At 40.1% G+C, this 22,377-nt stretch overlaps 1 protein-coding gene across 5 annotated transcripts in view; it reads right to left on the reverse strand.

Annotated features, from left to right (window-relative positions):
* The window catches only part of SLC23A2 (solute carrier family 23 member 2), a 151,697-nt gene that overhangs the window by 109,602 nt on the left and 19,718 nt on the right, over positions 1-22,377 (reverse strand). The window contains exons 1-3 of one of the 5 annotated variants that reach the window (XM_036244239.1): positions 22,184-22,297; positions 14,147-14,306; positions 12,627-12,749 (exon numbers count right to left, since the gene is read on the reverse strand). The exons of 1 other annotated variant lie outside the window; for it this stretch is intronic. The gene's annotated coding sequence lies outside the window, so the exon portion shown is untranslated. Of the gene's footprint in view, positions 1-12,626; positions 12,754-14,146; positions 14,307-22,183; positions 22,298-22,377 lie in introns of those variants that run through there. 3 more of the 5 variants (XM_036244238.1, XM_036244240.1, XM_036244237.1) reach the window with 3 other exon arrangements.

The raw sequence follows: 22,377 nt of genomic DNA on the forward strand, positions 1-22,377 counted from the left end.
CTAGACTCCATCCAAAGAATGTGTTCTGATATTCTGACTTCACAAACACACACACAACACAGGCAAGGCCATATATCTTAGTCTGATCATCAAGACAAACCCTACATTACTGTCCTACACAAGCGGCTGTGCGGCTTGCACTCCGATGCAGGGGAGCAGGGGCCATAAACTATTTCTCACATCACAGCACTGGGGAGGGAGGGAATCAGATGTGAAAAAGGCCAAAGTAAAACTTCACATGCTAACAAGCACAAACAGAAAGGTCATAAAGGGAGTCGGAGCTCTTCTCTGGAAACTCAAAACAAGCACCGAGAATCTGAATAAAATACAGAGTCCATCCAAGGGTAAACACTACTCAAATCCAGCGGGCCTTTATAACCACCAAACTGCAGGTTCTGGTTCCGTAGGCAAACCTAAAACAAAGTAATACCTGAACATTAAAAAAACGTATCATAGAAAGAATAGGACAGATTTACTGGTGAGATTTCCCCATACCAAACAGAAAGTCAGCAAACAACTCAGACATTTATAAACATCTATCTTAATCCAACATTAACACATTGATTTTAAAACATACCCCCTCCCCCCAAAAAACCGCTTGTACAATTGAAGAGGTTGGAATTGTTCTAATATGCTTGGAATCCCTTTCCTAGTAACCGTTAACACAACCTTCCTTCCTTACCTTCTTATATAAGCTCTTTAATCATCAGTGTTTACATGGGGTTTTGAAACCCAAGCTTTCCCGTAAATATTTAATTCTCTTGTTGCTACTTATCCAACTATAAACAACACAGCATTTTTATAACATGTTTAGTGGTGAGAAAGTAGGTCGCTGATATCAATAGTGCACAGTCTATAAACTAGAAACACCAGAATTACCAGACAGCCTCTCAGAAATCAGCTGCTAGTAAAATCAAAATTTCTCCTCACTCTCAAAGTTTTTGACCCAGCTTTTATCCGAGTTCCTCCACGTCTGTGTATCAACTTCTAAAATGAGCCTGAATCAGAATCAGTAACCCTGGTCTGCAGTCTCCAGGCACTGGGCAGACATGGTCTTATCAGTTATGAACACGCAGGCAGTGAACTCTTATCTGTATGCTCTTGATAACAAAGATGAAAAGTACCAACTAGCAAGCCATCTCTTTTCTGTTTATTAAGGGCTTAATATTTTGGAACCAGTACTGATAGTGTCAAAGAAAATGGAATAAACCAATCATTCAGCCAGTTTCCTGCACTGTCACATCAGTCTGAATAATGAGGTGGAAATGGCATACACGTGAAGTAATTTACCATGTAACTGGAGAGACAGGGACAACTAGTGAATTATGGAAACATGGTAATTAACTATCAAACTATGTATGAGAGCTCAGAGAAAAAGGAACTCAACAGGGCTTGAAATAGTCAGAAATAACTTTGGGGAAGTGAAACCTAAGGTAAGGTTCAAAGGATGGAGAGTCCAGCCCTGGCCAGTTTGGCTCAGTGGTTAGAGTGTCAGCCCACGAATCAGAGAGTCCCGGGTTCGGTTCCCACTAAAGGCACGTAACTCGGTTGCAGTTGGTCCCTGACCCCAATCGGGGCTGTGTAGGTGGCAACCAGTCAACGTGTCTCTCTCATGTTGATGTTTCTTTCTCTCTTCCTCCTTCTCTCCCTCCCACTCTATCTGAAGATAAGTGAAAAAAAAAAAAAAATGTCCTCGGGTGAGGATAAAAACAACAACAAAGGTTGGAGAGTCCTGAATGGGAGGCCACCATGGAGTCCAGAGGTAGGCGGGAGTATGGCATGCCTTTAGGATGTGAAAATAGCCTACCCACAGCATACTGAAGGAGGTGGAGGAAGAAAAACCCCTTTCAGGGTCAAAGACACTCAAAAGTCCAATGTAAATAGAACACAACTTTAGGAAACCTGAGTTTCTGGGCAGGTGAAGAAAGCAGAAAAGAGCCTACTGCTGGTTAATCTTAAAATGGAAGATCAAGAAGCTGTTGTGTTAATCCAAGTACAAGAATGTTGACAAATGGGACGATGGAAGCCACAAAGAGAAAAAGGGATGGACAGAGGGAGCAATGTCAAAGAAAAAAACAAACAAATCAAAGACTTAGTGTCAAAGATTATGTCTGAGAAAAAACTAAGAGTTATTTTTAAAGAAATAAGCAAGAAAATGGGCTTGATGAGGCAAGTAATGTCAAGGTCTGGATATGTTGAACATGAGCTGGTGGTGGCATGCACGCTTAACAAGTGACCACCAAAGACAACAGGAAATGTGAGCGAGAAGCTCTGTGAAACAGGAGAGCAGACAAAAATTTGTAAATTGAAAAATATGGGTGGTAAGTGAAACAGAGTTGGGAGAGATTTTACAGGTATCCCCAGACAGAATTGTCTTCCCCACATTTCCTTCATCATTAATAAATATTACTTTTAAGAATGTAACACATACAATTTGATGATGACAGCTGAAGAAAAAAAAAAAAGGCTATACATAGAAAACAAAAAAGCTGAAAGAAATATGCAAAAATATTCATAGTGGTGTCATTATTTGGTGACATCAGGGATATTTTCTTCCTAATTTTTGGAATTTGCCAAGTTCTATTTATTTTGTTAAATAACAAGCATAACATTAGAAAATGAAAGTAAACCTTTTTTAAAAGGAATGATCCCCTCTAAACTTTTGTGAGAGCTCTTAAACTGTACACCTAAACAGTCAATTTTATTATATGTGAATTAAAATAAAAATAGCATTGACAGTGTTCTACACTCACTACACTGAATAAATTTAGTTCTGACCATACAAACTGAAAAAGTATTTATCAGTAAGAGTGCAAGTTCTTGCAGCTTCCCTGCAGAAGTATTTGCCAGTATCTATCAAAATTTAAAATCTAGAAAACCTCATGTACAATGCGCAGTAATTTTGCTGCCAGGAATTTACTATGGACAAAATATGTACAAAAAATTTCACTGTAGCCTGGCTAGTGTGGCTCAGTGGTTCAGTGTCAACCAATGCACCAAGAGGTCGCCGGTTCAATTCAGTCAGGGCACATTCCCAGGTTGTGGACCCAATCCCCAGTGGGGGGCACGCAGGAGGCAACCAACTGATGTTCTCACTCATCAATGCCTTCTATCGCTCTCCCTCTCCCTTCCTCACTCTCTAAAGTTAATAAAGGAAAATGATATTTTTAAAATTTCACTGCAGATTCCAAAATGGCGGTAGAGTGAATGGAAGTGACACAGACCACCTCCCAGCCTCCAACTGGAATTACAACTAAAATAAAGACAAATCACCGTGAAAAACTAACAGAAAAGCTGCTGGGGAGGACCTGTATAACCAGTTACAGAAAAAAAAAACACTAAATCAAGCCTGGTAGGAACTGCAGAGGCACGAGAGGGTGTGCTGAGAGCCCACAGACAGCAGCTGTTTTAGGTGAGAGCAGCTCCCTCGGGGTTAATGTTTCAAGCTGGCTCCACAGCGCAGAGGGCTAGGAAAGAGCACTAAATTAGCTACAGCTACTCACCTTGGGCTCCAGCAGAGGGAGGGCAGACTGGACTGGAATTGTGTGGAACTTGGAGAGCTGGGAGGGCAATGAGATTTCTTTTGCTGAATCACTCTCTCACAGGACAGTAGCCATATTACTCAAAGAGCCCCTTCCCAGAGCCCTGGGGAGAAGAAACAGCCCCTCCTACAGGAATTTAACACCACCCAGCCCAGGCCAGAGAACTGCAAACTGAGGCTCATTAGCAGCCAACAAACACCTGCCCCACCTCTGGAAATCCTCTTACCCTGAACACCTGAGGAATTTTTTCATTCAGTTCAAGGCTACAAACCATGGCTCATCAAGTAACTGAGACTAATAGCCTCCAGGCAAAAGGCTAGAGGATAACTGAAACTTTCCTGGGCTTTCAAATCTAGTCAAGGAAGTAAGACTTGACAGTGGTGTTTAACATGGGTCCTCCCACACTCATCCAAATCCAGCATAACACCAAGACCCACAAGGAAGCCCTGGCTGGTTTCGCTCAGCAGCTGGAGCATCAGAATGCGGACCAGAGAGTCCTGGGTTCAGTTCCCGCTAGGGGCATGTACCAAAAAATTTAAAAATTTAGTTTAATTTAAAAAAAAAAAAAAAAAAGACCCAGGAAGAAAATTTGGCAGGCTTCAAAACCCACTGAGACAGCCAAAATGGTGAATCAAAGAAACAAATCCCAAATGAAAGAAGAAGATAATTTGAAAGAAGACGAAATAAATGAAAGGGAATTGAGGAAGATATCAGAGGGAGAGTTCAGAGTAATAATCATGAGGAAGATCAACAGCATGAGTAAATATATAGAAGAACTAAAAACCAACCAATTGGAAATGAAGAATGACATAGCAGAAATAAAGAACACATTAGGCCCTGACCGGTTTGGCTCAACAGTTAGAGAATCAGCCTGCAGTCCAGAGAGACCCGGGTTCGGTTCTGGCTAAGGGCACGTATCTCGGATGCAGTTTGTCCCCGGCCCTGGTTGGGTTGTATGGGTGGCAGCCACTTGATGTGTACCTTTCACATCGATATTTCTCTCTCTCTCCCCCTCCCACTCTATCTAAACAAAAAATGGAAAAATGTCCTCGGATGAGGATAAAAAACTAAAAAATAAAAAAATAACATATTGGAAGGAATAAGCAACAGAGTAGAAGATGCTGAGGACCAACCGGATCAGTGAATTAGAATGCAGGGTTAAAAAAATCACCCAATCAGAAAACCAAAAAGAAAAAAAAAAAACAACTAAAAAACAGGAGGACAGCCCTGGCCAGTTTGGTTCAGGAGTTAGATCGTCGGCCTGCGGTCCGGAGAGACCCATGTTCGGTTCCTGTTAAGGGCACGTACCTCGGTTGCAGTTTGTCCCTGGCCCCAGTTGGGGTCGTGCAGGAGGCAGCCACTCGATGTGTCCCTTTCACGTCAATGTTTCTCCCTCTCTCTTCCTCTCTTCTCCTCCTACTATATCTGAACAAAAATAGAAAAATGTACTTGGGTGAGGAGAAAAAAAAAACAAAACAGGAGAGGACTGTGGAACAACATGAAACATAACAACATCCACATCATAGGAGTTCCCAAAGAAGAACGTAAGGAGCAAAGGTTAGAGAATATATTGGAAGAAATAGTGACAGAAAACTTCCCTAACTTGGTGAAGGAAAAAGACATTCAAGTTTAAGAAGCACAGAAAGCCCCAAGTAAGAAGAACCCAAACAGGCACACACCAAGACATCTAATAATTAATATGCCAAAAATTAAAGATAAAGAGAGAATCCTAAAGGCAGCAAGAGATAAGCAACAGGTTACCTAAAAAGGAACTCACATAAGGCTATCAGCTGACTTCCCAACAGAAATACTGCAGGCCAGAAGGGAACGGCAGGAAGTAATCAAGGTAATGAAAAACAGGGATCTGAATCCAAGACTACTCTATCCAGCAAGGCAATCATTCAAAATAGAAGGTCAAATAAAGAGCTTCCCGGATAAAAAAAAAAAAAAAAAAAAAGGCTAAAGGAATACATTAGCACCAAACATGCACTGCAAGAAATGTTGAAAGGACTGTTATAATTAGTAGAAGAAATAGGAAGAAAAATATAACCACAATAAAAAAAATGGCAAGTACAAAAATAAGTCCATATCAGTAAGAACCTTAAATGTAAATGGATTGATCGCTCTGATCAAAAGACACAGAGTAGCTGATTGGATAAGAAAGCATGACTCATATATATGTTGTTTCCAAGAGATCCACCTCACAAGATTCACATAGGTTGAAAGTGAAGGGATGGCAAAAAAAATCTTCCAAGCAAACGGAAAGGAAAAAAAAGCTGGGGTAGCAATATTCATATCTGATAAAATAGATTTCAAAATGAAGGCCATAACTAGAGACAAAGAAGGCCACTACATAATATTGAAAGGATCTATCTAACAGAAAGATATAATCTTGGTAAACATATATGCACCCAATATAGGAGCACAAAAATATATTTTAAAACTTCTGGAAAACTTCAAAGGAGCAATACAATCATAGCAGGGGAATTCAACACCCCACTGACATCACTGCATAGATTCTCTAGACAAAAAATTAACAAGGAAACAGAGACTCTAAATGATGCACTAGATCAAATGGATTTAATAGATATCTACAGAGAATTACACACCAAAACGGCACAATTCATTCTTCTCAAGTGCACATGAGACATTCTCAAAGATAGACCACATGTTAGGACACAAACTAAGTCTCTACAAGTTCCAGAAGACTGAAATCATATCAGGCATCTTCTCAGATCACAATGGCATGAAACTAGAAATCAATTACAACAAAAACACACAAAACATGGAGGCTTAATAGCATGTTATCAAACAATAAATGGGTTACCAAGGAGATCAAGGAAGAAATTAAAAACTTCCTGGAAACAAATGAAAATGAACAAAAAACCACACAAAATCCATGGGATGCAACAAAAGCAGTCCTGAGAGGGAAGTTCACAGCACTAAAGGCCTACTTCAAGAAACAAGAAACAGCCCTGGCCAGTTTGGCTCAGCGGTTAGAGCGTCGGCCTGCGGTCCGGAGAGACCCGGGTTCGGTTCCCGCTAAGGGCATGTACTTCGGTTGCAGTTTGTCCCCGGCCCTGGTTGGTCATGCGGGTGGCAGCCACTCGATGTGTCCCTTCACGTCGATGTTTCTCTCTCTCTCTCTCCCTCCCACTCTATCTGTACAAAAAAATGGAAAAATATCCTCGAGTGAGGATTAAAAAAAAAAAAAAAAAAAGAAACAAGAAACATTTCTAATTGACTATCTAACCTTACAACTTAAAGAACCAGAAAGATAAACAAAAAGAAAAACCCAGCCCTGGCTGGTTTGGCTCAGGAGTTAGAGCGTCGGCCTGTGGTCCAGAGAGACCCGGGTTCAGTTCCTGCTAAGGGCACATACCTCAGTTGCAATTTGCCCCCGGCCCTGGTTGGGTCGTGCGGGTGGCAACCACTCGATGTGTCCCTTTCATAACGATGTTTCTCTCTCTCTCTCTCTCTCTCCCTCTCACTCTATCTGAACAAAAAATGGAAAAATGTCCTCAGGTGAGGATAAAAAAAAAAAAAGACAGACAGAAAAATCCAGAGCAAGTATAAGGAAAGAAATAGTAAAGATCAGAGCAAAAATAAACAACATAGAGACCAAAACACAATTCAAAAGATCAATGAAACAAAGAGCTGGTTCTTTGAAAAGATAAACAAGATTGATGGACCCTTAGCTAGATTCACCAAGAAACAAAGAGAGAGGACCCAAATAAACAAAATCGGAAAAGAAAGAGGAGAAGTAACAACTGACACCATAGAAATACAAAGAATCATTAAAACATACTACAATTATATGCCAACAAATTGGACAATCTAGGTGAAATGGACAAATTTCTAGAAACACAGTCTCCCAAAACTGGACTGGAAAGAGATAGAACACTTGAACAGACCAATAACAACTAAGGAAATTGAAGATGTAATCAAGAATCTCCCAGCAGTCCGGCCTGTGTGGCTCAGCAGTTGAGCTTCGACCCATGCACCTAGAGGATGCCTGTTCAATTCCTGGTCAGGACACATGGGGTTTTTTTGTTTGTTTGTTTGTTTGTTTTTTTAATCCTCACCAGAGGGCATTTATCAATTTTTTGTTCAGATAAAGTGGGGAGGGAGAGAGAGAGAGAGAGAAACATCGATGTGAAAGGGACACATCGAGAGGTTGCCACCCACACAACCCAACCAGGGCCAAACTGAACAAACTGCAACCAAGGTACACGCCCTTAGCAGGAACCAAACCTGAGCCTCCCTGGACCGCAGGCCGATGCTCTACCGCTGAGCCAAACCAGCCAGGGCCCAGTCAGGACATATGGTTGTGTGCCCAATCCCTGGTGGGGGACATGCAGGAGGCGGCCAATCAATGTCTTCTCTCATCAATGTTTCTCTCTCTCTCTCCCTCTCATTTCCTCTTTCTCTAAAATCAATAAAGGAAAAAAAATCTTTTTTAAAAAGAATCTCCCAGCAAACAAAAGCCTGGGCCCAGACAGCTTCACAGGAGTGTTTTACCGAACATTCAAAGAACTAATTCTTCTCAAACCATTCCAAAAAATTCAAGAAGAAGGAAGACTTCCAAATCGTTTTATGAGGCCAGCATCATTCTAATTCTAAAACCAGATAAAGAGACTGCAAAGAAAGAAAACTACAGACCAATATCCCTGAAGAACACAGATGCCAAAATCCTTAACAAAATACTAGCAAATCAAATCCAGCAATACATCAAAAATATTATTCACCATGACCAAGTGGGATTCATCCCAGGGATCCAAGGCTGGTACAATATTCACAAATCAATAAATGTGATACACCACATAAACAAAATGAAAGATAAAAATCATATGATCATATAAATAGATGCTGAAAAGGCATCCGACAAAATTCAGCACCCATTTCTGATAAAAACGCTCAGCAATGTGGGAATAGAGGGATCATATCTCGACATAACAAAGGCCATATATGAAAGACCTACAGCCAACATCATACTCAACGGGCAAAAGCTAAAAGCATTTTCCTTAAGAACAGAAACAAGTGGCCCACTTTCACCACTCTTATTTAACATAGTACTGGAAGTCTTAGCCAGAGCAATCAGACAGGAAGAAAAAATAAAAAGGATCCAAATTGTAAAGGAGGAAGTAAAACTGTCATTATTTGCACATGACATGATATTGTACATAGAAAACCCTAAAGACTCCATCAAAAATCTACTAGATTTAATAAATGAATTTGGCAAAGTAGCAGGATATGAAATTAATGTCAAGAAATAGATGGCATTCTTATACACCAACAATGAACTCACAGAAAGAGAAACTAAAAAAAATCCCATTTATCATCGTGGCAAAAAAATTAAGATACCTAGGAATAAACTTAACCAAAGAAGTAAAGGACCTCTTCACAGAAAACTACAGGTCATTGAAAAGAAATAGAGTAAAATATAAAAAAGTGGAAGCACATACCTTGTTCATGGATTGGAAGAATTAACATCATTAAAATGTCCATACTACCCAAAGCAATCTATAGATTCAATGCAATCCCCATCAAAATACCAATGACATATCTCACAGAACTAGAATACTCCAAAAGTTTATATGGAACCAAAAAAGACCCCGAATAGTCCCAGCAATCATGAAAAAGAAGGACAAAGTAGGAGGCATCACAATACCGAAAATCAGGTTATACTACAAAGCCACTATAATCAAAACATCCTGGTACTGGCACAAAAACAGGCATATAGATCAATGGAATAGAACAGAGAACCCAGAAATCAACCCAAGACATTATACTCAACCAATATTTGACAAAGGTGGCAAGAGCATACAATGGGGTAAAGACAGCCTTTTAATAAATGGTGTTGGGAAAATTGGACAGCTACATACAAAAAAATGAAACTGGACCACCATACACACGAATAAATTCAAAATACTTAAATGTGATTCGTGAATCCATAAAAATCCTAGAATATGCTCATACAACTCAACAAAAGAAAGACAAAGAACCCAATTAAAAAATGGGCAGAGGACCTCAATAGACACCTCTCCAAACAGGTCCTACAAATGGCCAAGAGACATATGAAAAATGCTCAACGTCACTAATTATCAGAGATATACAAATTAAAATAACTATGAGGTATCACCTCACACCTGCCAGAATGGCTGCCATCAACAAATCATCACACAATAAGTGCTGGCAAGGGTATGGAGAAAAGGGGACTCGTACACTGCTGGTGGGAATGCAGACTGGTGCAGCCATTATGGAAAACAGTATGGAGTTTCCTCAAAAAATTAAAATCGATCTGCCATTTCACCCAATGATCCCACTTCTAGGAATGTATCCTAAGAAGCTTGAAACACCAATCAGAAAGAATGCATGTATCCCTATGTTCATAGCAGCACTATTTACAATAGCTAAGATCTGGAAACAGCCCAAGTGTCCATCAATATAAAAAAATCTATGGTACATATATACAATGGAACATTATGCAGCTGTTAAGAAAGAGAGATCTCGCCCTGGCCAGTTTGGCTCAGCGGTTAGAGCGTCGGCCTGCGGTCCAGAGAGACCCGGGTTCGGTTCCCGTTAAGGGCGCGTACTTCGGTTGCAGTTTGTCCCCGGCCCTGGTTGGTCGTGCGGGTGGCAGCCACTCGATGTGTCCCTTCACGTCGATGTTTCTCTCTCTCTCTCTCCCTCCCACTCTGTCTGTACAAAAAATGGAAAAATATCCTCGGGTGAGGATAAAAAAAAAAAAAAAAAAAAGAAAGAGAGATCTCTTATCCTTTGAGACAACATGTAGGGACCTGGAGAGCATTGTGCTAAGCAAAATAAGCCAATCAAAGAAAGGCAAATACCACATGATCTCACTTATTTGTAGAATATAATGAACAAAATAAGCTGATTAACAAAAAAACCCAGAATATTCAACATCACTAATCATCAGAGAGATGCAAATTAAAACAACAAGGTATCACTTCACACCTGTCAGAATGACGGCCATCAATAAATCATCAAACAAGTGCTGGCGAGGGTGTGGAGAAAAGGGGACCCTAATACACTGCTGGTGGGAATGCAGACTGGTACAGCCACTATGGAAAACAGTATGGTGTTACCTCAAAATATTAAAAATTGAATTGGCATTTGACCTAGCAGTCCCACTTCTAGGAATATACCCTATGAAGCCTGAAACACCAATCAGAAAGAATATATGTACCCCTATGTTCATAGCAGCATTATTTACAATAGCTAAGATCTGGAAATAGCCCAAGTGTCCATCAGTAGAGGAGTGGATAAAAAAGCTGTGGTACATATACATAATGGAGTACTATGCAGCTGTAAGAAAGAAAGATCTCTTATCCTTTGAGACGACATGGAGGTACCTGGAAAGTATTATCCTAAGTGAAACCAACCAAGCAGAGAAAGACAAATAACATATGATTGTACTTATTTCTGGAATATAATAAACTAAACAAATTGATGAACAAAATAGACCCAGAGTCATGGAAGCAGGGTACAGACTGACAATCTTGGTTGGGGGTGGGGGGATAAACCACAGAACTTATATTCATGTATGCAGAACCGATGGACATAGACAACAAAGCTGGGGATGGAGTGAGGGGGTGTGGGGAGAAGGGTGTCAAAGGGGGGAAAGGGAAGGAACATCTGTAACTAAAATAAATTAATTAAAAAATAAAAAAAATAGACCCAGAGACATAGAAAAGAGTTCAGTTCAGACTGACAAACCTCAGAGGAGAGGGGGCAGGAATGAATGAGATAAACCAAAGAACTTATGTGCATGTATACGTAACCAATGGACACAGACAACAATGCAAAGGGGGATGGGGGCGGATCGAGAGAAGGGTGTTTGGGGGGGGGGGAGAACATCTGTAACAAAAATAAATTAACAAAAATTGCCAAAACAACAAAAAAATTTCACTGTAGTATTGTTTAAAATGGAAAAAAAAATTTTTAAATAACCAAAATGCCCATCAGGCTTTGGGATGCGGGGAGAGGGTAGGGAGTAAAAAAAGGGAAAAAAGCCCTGGCCAGTTTGGCTCAGTGGTTAGAGCGTCGGCCTTCGGTCCGGAGAGACCCGGGTTCGGTTCCCGCTAAGGGCACGTACTTCAGTTGCAGTTTGTCCCCGGCCCTGGTTGGTCGTGCGGGTGGCAGCCATTCGATGTGTCCCTTCACATCGATGTTTCTCTCTCTCTCTGTTCCTCTCTCTCCCTCCCGCTCCATCTGAACAAAAAATGGAAAAATGTCCTCGGGTGAGGAAAAAAAAATTTTTTAAATAACCAAAATGCCCATCAGGCTTTGGGATGCGGGGAGAGGGTAGGGAGTAAAAAAAGGGAAAAAAGCCCTGGCCAGTTTGGCTCAGCGGTTAGAGCGTCGGCCTGCGGTCCGGAGAGACCCGGGTTCGGTTCCCGCTAAGGGCACGTACTTCGGTTGCAGTTTGTCCCCGGCCCTGGTTGGTCGTGCGGGTGGCAGCCACTCGATGTGTCCCTTCATGTCGATGTTTCTCTCTCTCTCTCCCTTCCTCTCTCTCCCTCCCATTCTATCTGTACAAAAAAATGGAAAAATATCCTCAGGTGAGGATAAAAAAAAAAAAAAAAAAAGGGAAAAAAAAGGAATGCTCCTTGGTAATGTATACGTGCTTAGTCTCACTACTTAAATTGCAGAATGCTTGAAAAAGAGTTAAGCATTTACTTAAAATTGTTAAGTTACACCCAGGGTTCATACCTGTGACTCTGACCAGCAGTAGGTACTCAAATGTTTGCTAATAAAAAAACCTCAAAAGCATGTATAGTGAAAATGAAAATATTTACCTCCTACCTTGTAATTCGTGTAAGTGACAAGACTGTGCCCGTTTATCTTCTAGTTTAATCTATGTGGAATATGGCCTAAAGAAGTCCATTACCTTATCATTAGCATTAACCTAACAATTATTCCAAGAACTGCATTTTGACTATTACTGCTGTGCAAAGGTCGAGTTCAAGCACAAATGAGTTCTAACATTACAAGGCTACAAGCTGTCAGCACAACTCTACTATGAGACACAGAACAAGAAAGACTGTATTTCAGACGCACCTAAATGCCAGGACGTGGACCTGTCCATATGCTTTCCATTACACGCCACTGAGCTCCATTTCCTTGTGCTGTCGAGGTCCAAGCTGGAAATCGGACGGGAGTCCTGATTGGCAGAGTTAAGACCTAGCTAGAAAAAAAATAAATGATAAATAGAGAGTAACAGTAAACCTAGCAGGAAGCACAATGCATGAACAGCATCCACTTCTCACTCTTAGAACCTGCTGTTACTTCTTCACTTCTAAAGAACATCTCCAAGGCCCAGCCCATCCCCAGGTAGAATCACAGACTACACCTTTGTCCCTTAAAAATTAACTCTCCATTTGCACAAAATATTTTAGAAGATAGTTATTTTAGAACACCCTGGAAAAAAGAAATTTTGCACTCAGTTGGGCTTTCTTCCTTGACAATTTTTAAATTCCTATTTGCTAGCACTAGGCCTTGATTTAAAAAAAAAAAAAAACTTTTTAAGGACTTCTTTTGTTCTGTGTGACATTGTGCTATGCTTTGTATATGCATAATTGCATCTTCACCACAACCCTGGGAACCACTGGGCCCACACTTTACAGATAAGAAACCCAAATGGAGTGAGGCCTCCTGGTCAAAGTTCCTGAGCTTTTAAGAGATGTGACAGGGCAAGGGTCAGGGCCCATCAGGACTATGACAGCAGAGCTCTTGACTCCAATTTTGAGTCTATATTGCCTCCAATGCCACCGCTAGAATGAACTGAAGATATACTGTATCTGCGGGGAAGGCAAAGATTTAATTATCCAAAAATCACCTTGTTTAAAGCCTCTTAAAAATGTATTAATACACTCGGGGTGCTTCCACAAAAGCTGGGTTATCAGTACATATACACGTTCATTTCATTGTTTATTAAAAGTGTTTTATACACACTTGCACCTATGCATGTATCTCACAATTTTTAAAAAACCCAGAGCCTGGCCAGGTGGCTCAGTTAGTTGGAGCTTCGTCTCATACATCAAAAGGTGGCGGGTTCAGTTCCTGGCAAGAGCACATACCTGGTTTTTGGTTCGATGCCCAGTTAGGGTTCCTTTGGGAGGCAACCTATTGATGTTTCTCTCTCACATCTCTCTCTCCTTTCCTCTCTCTCAAATCAATTTAAGCCCTGGCTGGTTTGGCTCAGCAGTTAGAGCGTTGGCCCGTGGACCAGGGAGTCCTCGGTTCGATTTCCGCTAAGGGCACGTAACTTGGTTGCAGTTTGTCCCTGGCCCTGGTTGGGGTCAAGTGGGTGGCAGTCACTCGATGTGTCTCTCTCACATAGATGTTTCTCTTCCTCCCTCTCTTCCTCCCTTTCTCCTTCCCGCTTTATCTGAAGATAAATGCAAAAAATAAAACCAATTTTAAAAAACAGGCTCCGATAGCTATCTCTGAAACAGCCAGCTGGGCACCAGTCAGGAGCCTGGCCTTACATTATAAAGAAAATTGCATGACATAATGACAGTTTAGCCAGATACCAACACAATTCTCATCAGAAAATACTTATGCTGTGAATCTGTCACCTCCACTGTTTGTTTCGGGCGAGCGAACATCACCATTCACAGATGGCCCCAAGCTCGATAAGCAAGTAACTGCCCTCAGACTTGTAGCAGTCCAGACTTCAATGAACCTCCAGTGGTCCCGTAAATTTTTTAATTTCAGACACTAAACATCGGTCTTTCGCTGTTTGGGACAAAAATATTACTACTCATTTTAAGTGATTAGAATATGATTTAAGAAATCTGTTTTTATCTCTCTGAAACATGTTTTTGCTTGCAAGGGAAAAAAAGTAATTTATTTTCCAAATTAAACCTTCATAGCCATCAATCTATTTTAGTCTATGTTTATTAAAAATTTATAGAGTCAGAGGGAGGCACAAAGGTGACACCCACTAGTGAGGATTAGGAATAATAAAAGAAACGAACAAAAAGCTTTGAAAGAACAGCTTATTTTCTGTTAAATAACCTCTAATCATATACACTGTTCTTTCAAAAATACAAGTTACACAATATGTACAGTATAATCTCACTTTTATTAAAAGAATAATTATATAGTGCATATTTGTGGATGCAGAAAAGGGTTAAGAAGGATAAACATCAAACCATCTGGAAGTCTAGGGGGTACAAGAGGTGGTATGACTTCTGAAATTTGCTTTATACAATTCTCACAGGTTGGAACTATTTCCAAACATGTATATGCTTCCTTTGTAAATCCTTTAGGGAGCTAAGAAAAAGAAAAAGAAAAATGGCCTTGATCGGTGAGGCTCAGCAGTTAGAGCGTAGGCCCTCAGATCTAAGGGTCTTGGGTTCCATTTCTGGTCAAGAGCATGTACCTGGGTTGCAGGTTCAATCCCTGGTCCTGGTCATGGCAACTGCAAGAGGCAACAGATGATGTATCTCTCTCATATTGATGTTTCTCTCTCCCTCTCTCTCTCTACCCCCCTGCCACCTTCCCTCCCACTCTATCTTAAAAAAAAAAAAAAAAAAAAACGGAATAATATCTGCAGGTGTGGATTAACCAAAAAAAAAGTTCATTTTTTAAAAAGGTTCCATGAGGGCAAAGGTGAAAATTAACCAAATGTCATTTTAGCTACAAATTATAGAAAAATTCTGAAAGGGTTAGTAAAAGTCACAGACCCCATAAAGATATATTTTTGGAAAATATTTTTTAAACCTTGATTGGTAAGATGAGTATTTGGAAGGACTGGCTTTCTAACTCTACTGAAGAACTATCGTGGGATGCGACTGGGTCAGAAGTTCTAATATTGAAAACCACAAAAAAGTATTTTTGAAAAAAGAATTAAGCAGGAAGAGTCCCTCAACAAAAACAAGCCTGAGCCATCAGTGAGCATCCTTGAACCTGAGTCCTGGGGCCACTGGAACACCCCTCCCCTTCATTCATTCCACCACACTCTGGAAACTTGAAAACTTGCCCTTCGCACACAACCCTACGGGGCTGAGGTCAAAGTCCAGGCCCCACAAGCAAGTCAGAGGAAACTTCACTTGGAGCACAATGATGCACCACCTGACTCTCCCCCAGAAAGGCCACTCTGGAACTTATTAAGAAACTGTTCACAGTGCTTCCGTTGTTTGTTAACTGGGGTTTTCAAAAGTACTACATTGGGTGGTTCCCAATTTTTTATTTTATAGAGGAAAAACATTCACTAAAAAATTTGGGTGGCTCTGGCTGGTGTGGTTCTGTGGTTAGAGTGTTGGCCCACGCACCAAAGGGTTCGATTTCCAGTTAAAAGCATATATCTGGGTTGCAGGTTTGATCCCTGGTCCCATCAGGGCACCTGTGGGAGACAACCAATCAATATGTCTCTCTCTCTCCCCACTCCTGCCACTCTCTCTAAAAATCAATGGAAAAAAATATCCTCGGGTAAGGATTAACAGTGACGACAACAAAATTGGGTGAATTTTTAAATTTTTTAAAATTTAGAAAAATATGGAACTGTTATCTTTGTATTTTACCATTTCCTTAAAAAGGGACAGTAATACTTCATAAGCAGGAATTTAATCCCATGGTCAAATACCATCCACAGGCCAGAAACTCTGAGCAGCCAAATCATTATACCAATTCAATGGATGCCAAAAAGGCTGACAAAACACCTACTCCTGATTTTAAAAACAAAATCTTTTCCTTTTTAAAAAGAATATATTTTCATTGATTTTTTAGAGAGAAAGAGGAAGGGAAAGAGAGATAGAAACATCAATGTGAGAGAGAAACATGGATCAGCTGCCTCCTGCACGCCCCACAGTGGCGATTGAGCCTGCAACCTGAGCATGAGCCCTGACCAGGAATCGAACCAGGTCCTCTCAATCCATGGGATGATGCTCAGTCCACTGAGCCACACCAGCAGGGTGAAACAAAAGCTTTTCAATGAAAATTAAAATGATAGTTGCTGAATATCACAAAGAACATCTGAAAACAAGGGCAAATACAAATGCTACGTACTCGGCATGCTTTTATATTTAATTGGTACTTTTTAAAGAACTTGCAAAAGAAGTACATGGATGTACCTGAAAATGTTGGTGAAATGGGCAATTTTTTTAAGGAAAACTATTTTTTGAAAACCTGAACAAATAACAACATACGAATAGAGAAAATCATAAAAGCAAAGAACTATGCTCAAAAAAGGTGGCAGGCTCAGACAAATCCACAAGCTGGAAATTCCCTATCTTTCCTGTAAGAACAGAGAAACAGGAAATCTTCCCTATTCCTTCTAGTAAAACGACAAATTAACAAAGAAAGCCCAAAAGAAGAAAACTGTATGTTAACCTCACTTGCCATTCCTAGATTTTTTTTTAACTTTTACCAATTTGACATGCAAAAAATGATATCTGCTTTCAATCTTGATTTCTTTGACCCATGTGTCCACAGTTCTGTTATGAACTGTCTGTGCCTTTTGTCCACTTTTTCAGTAAGTTTGGTTTTTTCTTATTCATTTGTAAGAGTTCCTTGTAAATTAAGGACATTAACCCTTTGTTGTGTTGCAAACATTTTCCCCAGAAAAAGCAAATGACTACTTTTGCCATTCTGTTTATACCACTTGTAATGAAGAATACTTTTTAAATCTCTCTGATGTCATATTGAATTATCTTTTTGCAATTTCTTCTATCACTTCTGTGCTTTGAAAATCCCTCCCTGTTCCAAGATCAGAGAAATATTCACCATCATTTTTAGCTAAATGTTTTTGATCAAAATCATTTTTAGGAAAGAGATAAACCAAAGAACTTATCTGCATATTTGTATAACCAATGGACATAAAAAACAATGCTGGGGGGAGGGGGATCAAAAGGAGGGTGTCAATGGGGGAAAAAGGGGAGCATCTGTAACAAAAATAAATTAATAAAAAAATATATAGGCATAGGAAGAAAAAAATCATCTTTAAATGTTTAGTGGCCATCCCTTTAAAAATTCATATCCAATAAAAGCACTGCCCTAAGAAAATATATGAATATAATTATATTCACTTTAGTTGTATAACAAGCAATTGTCAAATATTTGAAGACTGGTTAAATTATAACAGTAAAATACTTTATGATAAAATACTACAAAGCCATTCTACAGTAGTACATTATCTGATGAAATGGAGAAAATCATTATCTGTTACTAAGTGGAAAAAAAGACAGAACATCTCCATTTATATAAAAACCGCGCTTATTTGGCAAGCCAGTCAAGCTAGACACCTAAATATAAGAGTAATCCTGCCCCGGCCAGGTGGCTCAGTTGGTTGGAGTGTCATCCCATACACCAAAAATATCTTAGATTCGATTCCCAATCAGGGCACATATAAGAATCACCAATGAATTCATAAATAAGTAAAACAACAAATCGGTTTCTCTTTCTCTATCAATACATTTTTTTAAAAAAGAAAAAAGTCTGAAAGTCATAAATACATACATAAAACAAGTCACTAAAAAGAATTATGCCCACATGTTTAACTTGAGACTGTCTTTCAAAAAAATAAAACTGCCTTTCCTTCAGTTAACATATTTAATCCCATATTACAAATGGAATAAACAACATTTAATTCAAGAAAAGTGGGAGCTTCACCAATCTTCCTAATCATCTGAGGATCTAGGAGTAATATCTGATTTACATTCCTGGCAAAATGACCAATGCAACCCCATGACAATTCTCAGTGGTAGTAGAAACAGTTCCATTTTTCTTAATAAACTGTGCCTTAGCATGTGAACAAATACAGTTGAGTACAACTAAGGTGAGAAGCCTATTTTATGTATGCTCACCCAAAAACTTCCTAAAACCCTTCCAAAATGTCTAGGAGTGATCACAATTAGATAATAATCAGGTTGTCTGGCCATTGTGGCTCAGTGGATTGAGCATCACCTGATAGACTGAGGAAGAAAAAGGGAGAGATAAACATTGATGAGCAAGAACATCGACTGGCTGCCTCCTGCACGCCCCCCACTGAGGATCAGGCCTACAACCTGGGCATGTGTCCTGACCAGAAATGGAATCAGCGACCTCTTGGTGCATAGGTTGACACTCAACCACTGAGTCACACGAACCGAGCTCTTTTTTTTTTTTACTCCTCACCCAAGGACATGTTTATATTGATTTTAGAGAGAGAGAAAGGGAAAAGAAGAAAGAGAGAACAGACAGACATCGATGTGAGAGAGCCATCAATCGACTGCCTCCTACATGTATACCTTGACTGGGGATTGAACACAAAACCCGGGTATGTACCCTGACAGGAACTTGAACCCGTGACCCTTCGTGCACAGGAGACACTCCAACCAACTGAGCCACACTGGCCAGGGCCCATCTCATTTCTTATTAGAAACTGTGGAGAGAAAAATACTGCCAGGAAATGCACAGAGGGTTGTGCTACACAAATTATTAAGTTCCCTGTCTACCACCTCAGAGACTAATGAGCCCTATAGTCTAGTTAGGACAAGTATTTCCAGAAACCTGTAACACAAAGGAAAGCCCTTTTTAAAAAAATAAATAAATAAAAGCCTAAAGGATATAATTAGAAAAATTCACTGAAGGCTATTCTCTGGATTTGATGCAAATTTTATTTTGTAGTTCTACTGGAGCAAAAATAAGAAATTAAAACACCAGAGCTCTATCAACCCAAAAGAGGCATCATATGTGCCCAAAGGGAAAGGCACTAAACACCAAAATTGCGCTGGCCGGTTTGGCTCAGTGGTTGGAGCGTCGGCCTGTGGACCAGAGAGTCCCAGGCTCAGTTCCCACTAGGGGCATGTACCAAAAAAAAAAAAACAAAAAAAAAAAACAGGAAAAAAAAAAAAAAAACTAAACACCTAAGCCAAAAACTTGAGTGGAAAGCTTGTAAATTACACCTAGCCTCCCTCTCTGATAACACCCAACTTCCAGCTGTCCCACTTAAAGTTCCCGTTTATCAGGATCATGATGTACAAAATCTTCAAATTCAAATGTTACTTTTTTTTGTTGTTGTTTTATTCCTCACCCGAGGATATTTTCCTACCTATTAACAGATAGAGCTGGAGGGAGGGAGAGAGAGGGAGAGACAGAGAGAACCATCGACATGATAGAGCCACATCAACTGGTTGCCAACTTCATGACCCCAACAGGGCTGGGGGCTAACCGCAACTGAGGTACAAGCCCTTGACTGGAATCAAACCCATGACTCACTGGTCTGCAGGACAACGCTCTAACCACTGAGCCAAACTGGCCAGGACTTTTTTTTTTTTTTTTTTTATCCTCACCCGAGGACATTTTTCCATTTTTTACTCAGATAGAGCGGGAAGGAGAGAGAGGAAGAGAGAGAAACATCAATGTGAAAGGGACACATCGAGTGGCCGCCACCCGCACGACCCAACCAGGGCCGGGGACAAACTGCAGCCAAGGTACATGCCCTTAGCGGGAACCGAACCCGGGTCTCTGTGGACCACAGGCTGACGCTCTAACCGCTGAGCCAAACCGGCCAGGGCCCTTTTTTTTTTTTAAATAATTCAAAATCAGCCCCACCGGTGTGGCTCAGTGGATTAAGCATTATCCCGTGGACCAAGAAGTCCCAGTTCGATTCCTGGTCCGATTCCTGGTCAGGGCACATGCCCAGGTTGCAACCCATCCCCAGTAGGGGGCCTGCAGGAGGCAACCAATTGATGCTTCTCTCTCTCACAGTGATGTTTCTATCTCTCTCTCCCTTCTTCTATCTCTACAAAATCAATAAAATCATATTTTAAAAAAATCAAAGGTGGCAGCTGATTATTCTAAGCATATTTTTAAGTAGACAAATAGATTTGAAATCTAAAATTTACACAATCAAGTTCTGATAGACTATTTTTCATCTCTTAGAAAAATGTTTCCTTTGAAACTTTCAAGTTTGAAAAATGAGATTTTTATTTTGAAAACTAAACTCAAAGAAAAATCACCTACAAATAAATCTTAGTTCTTGAATATATCATTAAATTAAAGACAAAATGGGGAAGTTTATTAAAGTACCAATATCCCTAATATACAAAAGCTACTATAAACACCAGGCAAATGATGAATATAAAACTAAAAAAACTGATAAAGAAAATGAATAAGCCAAACAAAATATAAATGGCCAAAAATCTCATTAAAATGTTCAACTCACCAGTTTTCAAAGAAAAGCAAAATAAACACAATGATTCCATACTTCCCCCAAATTAATAAAGAAAAAAAAGGGGGGGACAGAAAAAAAAGTTTAATATAGCATACTTGCCAATGAATGTGTTAACCTGAATGAAATACCTGGTATATATGTTATGTAAGTGTCAAAGCCTTAAAAATGCAAATGATGTCCCTTCCAAATACGTGGTCTAAAGAAATAATCAGAAAAATGTACTTAGATCCCCGTACAAGGCTCTTCACTGTTGCATTATGTTCAACACAGAAAAAAATGGCCCTTAAGCTAAATACCCAACAATAGAAAGATTTGTCAAATAATACATGATTCATTCAGCACAAATGAGCTGTTAAAGTCTGTTTTACAGGGCTATTTAATGATTTAGTCATATGCCAAAGATAAGACTAAATAAGATTAAAAATAGGTTGAATAATCTCTTTCTTTCTTTTTTTTAATCCTCACCCAAGGATAATTTTCCATTTATCTTCAGATAGAGTGGGAGGGGGGAGACAGGGAGAGAGAGAAACATCAATGTGAGAGAGACACAATGATTGATTACCTCCCGCAGGACCCCGGGCCGGGGATAGAACAGCAACCTAGGTATGTGCCCTTGACCAGAATCGAACCCGATTTGGTCCATGGGCCGACACTCTGACTGCCGAGCCAAACCAGCTAGGGCAATGATCTCTTTTTTAAAACAAATACAGCCTGGTCAGTTTGGTTCAGCAGTCAGAGCATTGACCCTCGGACCAGAGAGATCCAGGCTCAGTTCCCGCTAAAGGCACATACCTCAGTTGCAGTTTGTCCCCGACCCCAGTTAGGGTCGTGTGGGTGGCAGCCAATCAATGTGTCCTTCTCACATCGATGTTTCTCTCTCTCTCTTCCTTCCTCTCTCCCTCACTCTCTATCTGAAGATGAATGCAAAAAAGTCCTCGAGTAAGGATTAAAGTAATAATAATTAAAAAAATAAAAATAAAAATTCCTGAGAAATGACACTCTCCAGGGACTTTGCTCTATATATAGACCAGGGACAACTACACACACTCCAGAGGAAGTAAACAGTAAAATATTTATTTTATTTCCCAGGAGAACAATGTCAGGGATAATATTAATGAAGCCCTGGCCGGTTTGGCTCAGCAGTTGGAGCGTTGGCCTGCAGACCAGAGAGTCCCGGATTCGGTTCCCGCTAGGGTCACATACCAAAAAATAAAATAAAGTTAACAATATTTTTAAAAAATAAATAAAATAAATGAAGAGAAAGTGCACTGAACTTTCTAATACATTCTTCACCCAAGTGACAAAACATTTCATACAGGAGGACCAACAGCTAGCAGTATGCACATTTCCATCCCAAAGTATGTTCAGTCAACTATGCACAGGCTTCAAAAGCGGTAGTTGCATTTTAGTTCACTTAAAGCAATGGTTCTCAACCCTGGCTGCAAACTAAAATCACCTGGGAGATTTGGCTGTACTCTGATCAACTGCACCCAAGTCTCCAGAATGAGGGCAGGGAGTTCTTTTAAATTATCCAATGATTCCACCTTTCTGTCAAGTTGAGGACCACTGACTTGAAGCATGTTTCTGAAACAATAAACAGTGACCCACACGACTGAGTAGAGAAATCAATTCAGTGGGCTGGGACCAACA

The sequence above is a fragment of the Molossus molossus genome, unplaced genomic scaffold, assembly GCF_014108415.1.
Source record: "Molossus molossus isolate mMolMol1 unplaced genomic scaffold, mMolMol1.p scaffold_m16_p_6, whole genome shotgun sequence".
Lineage (NCBI taxonomy): Eukaryota > Metazoa > Chordata > Mammalia > Chiroptera > Molossidae > Molossus > Molossus molossus.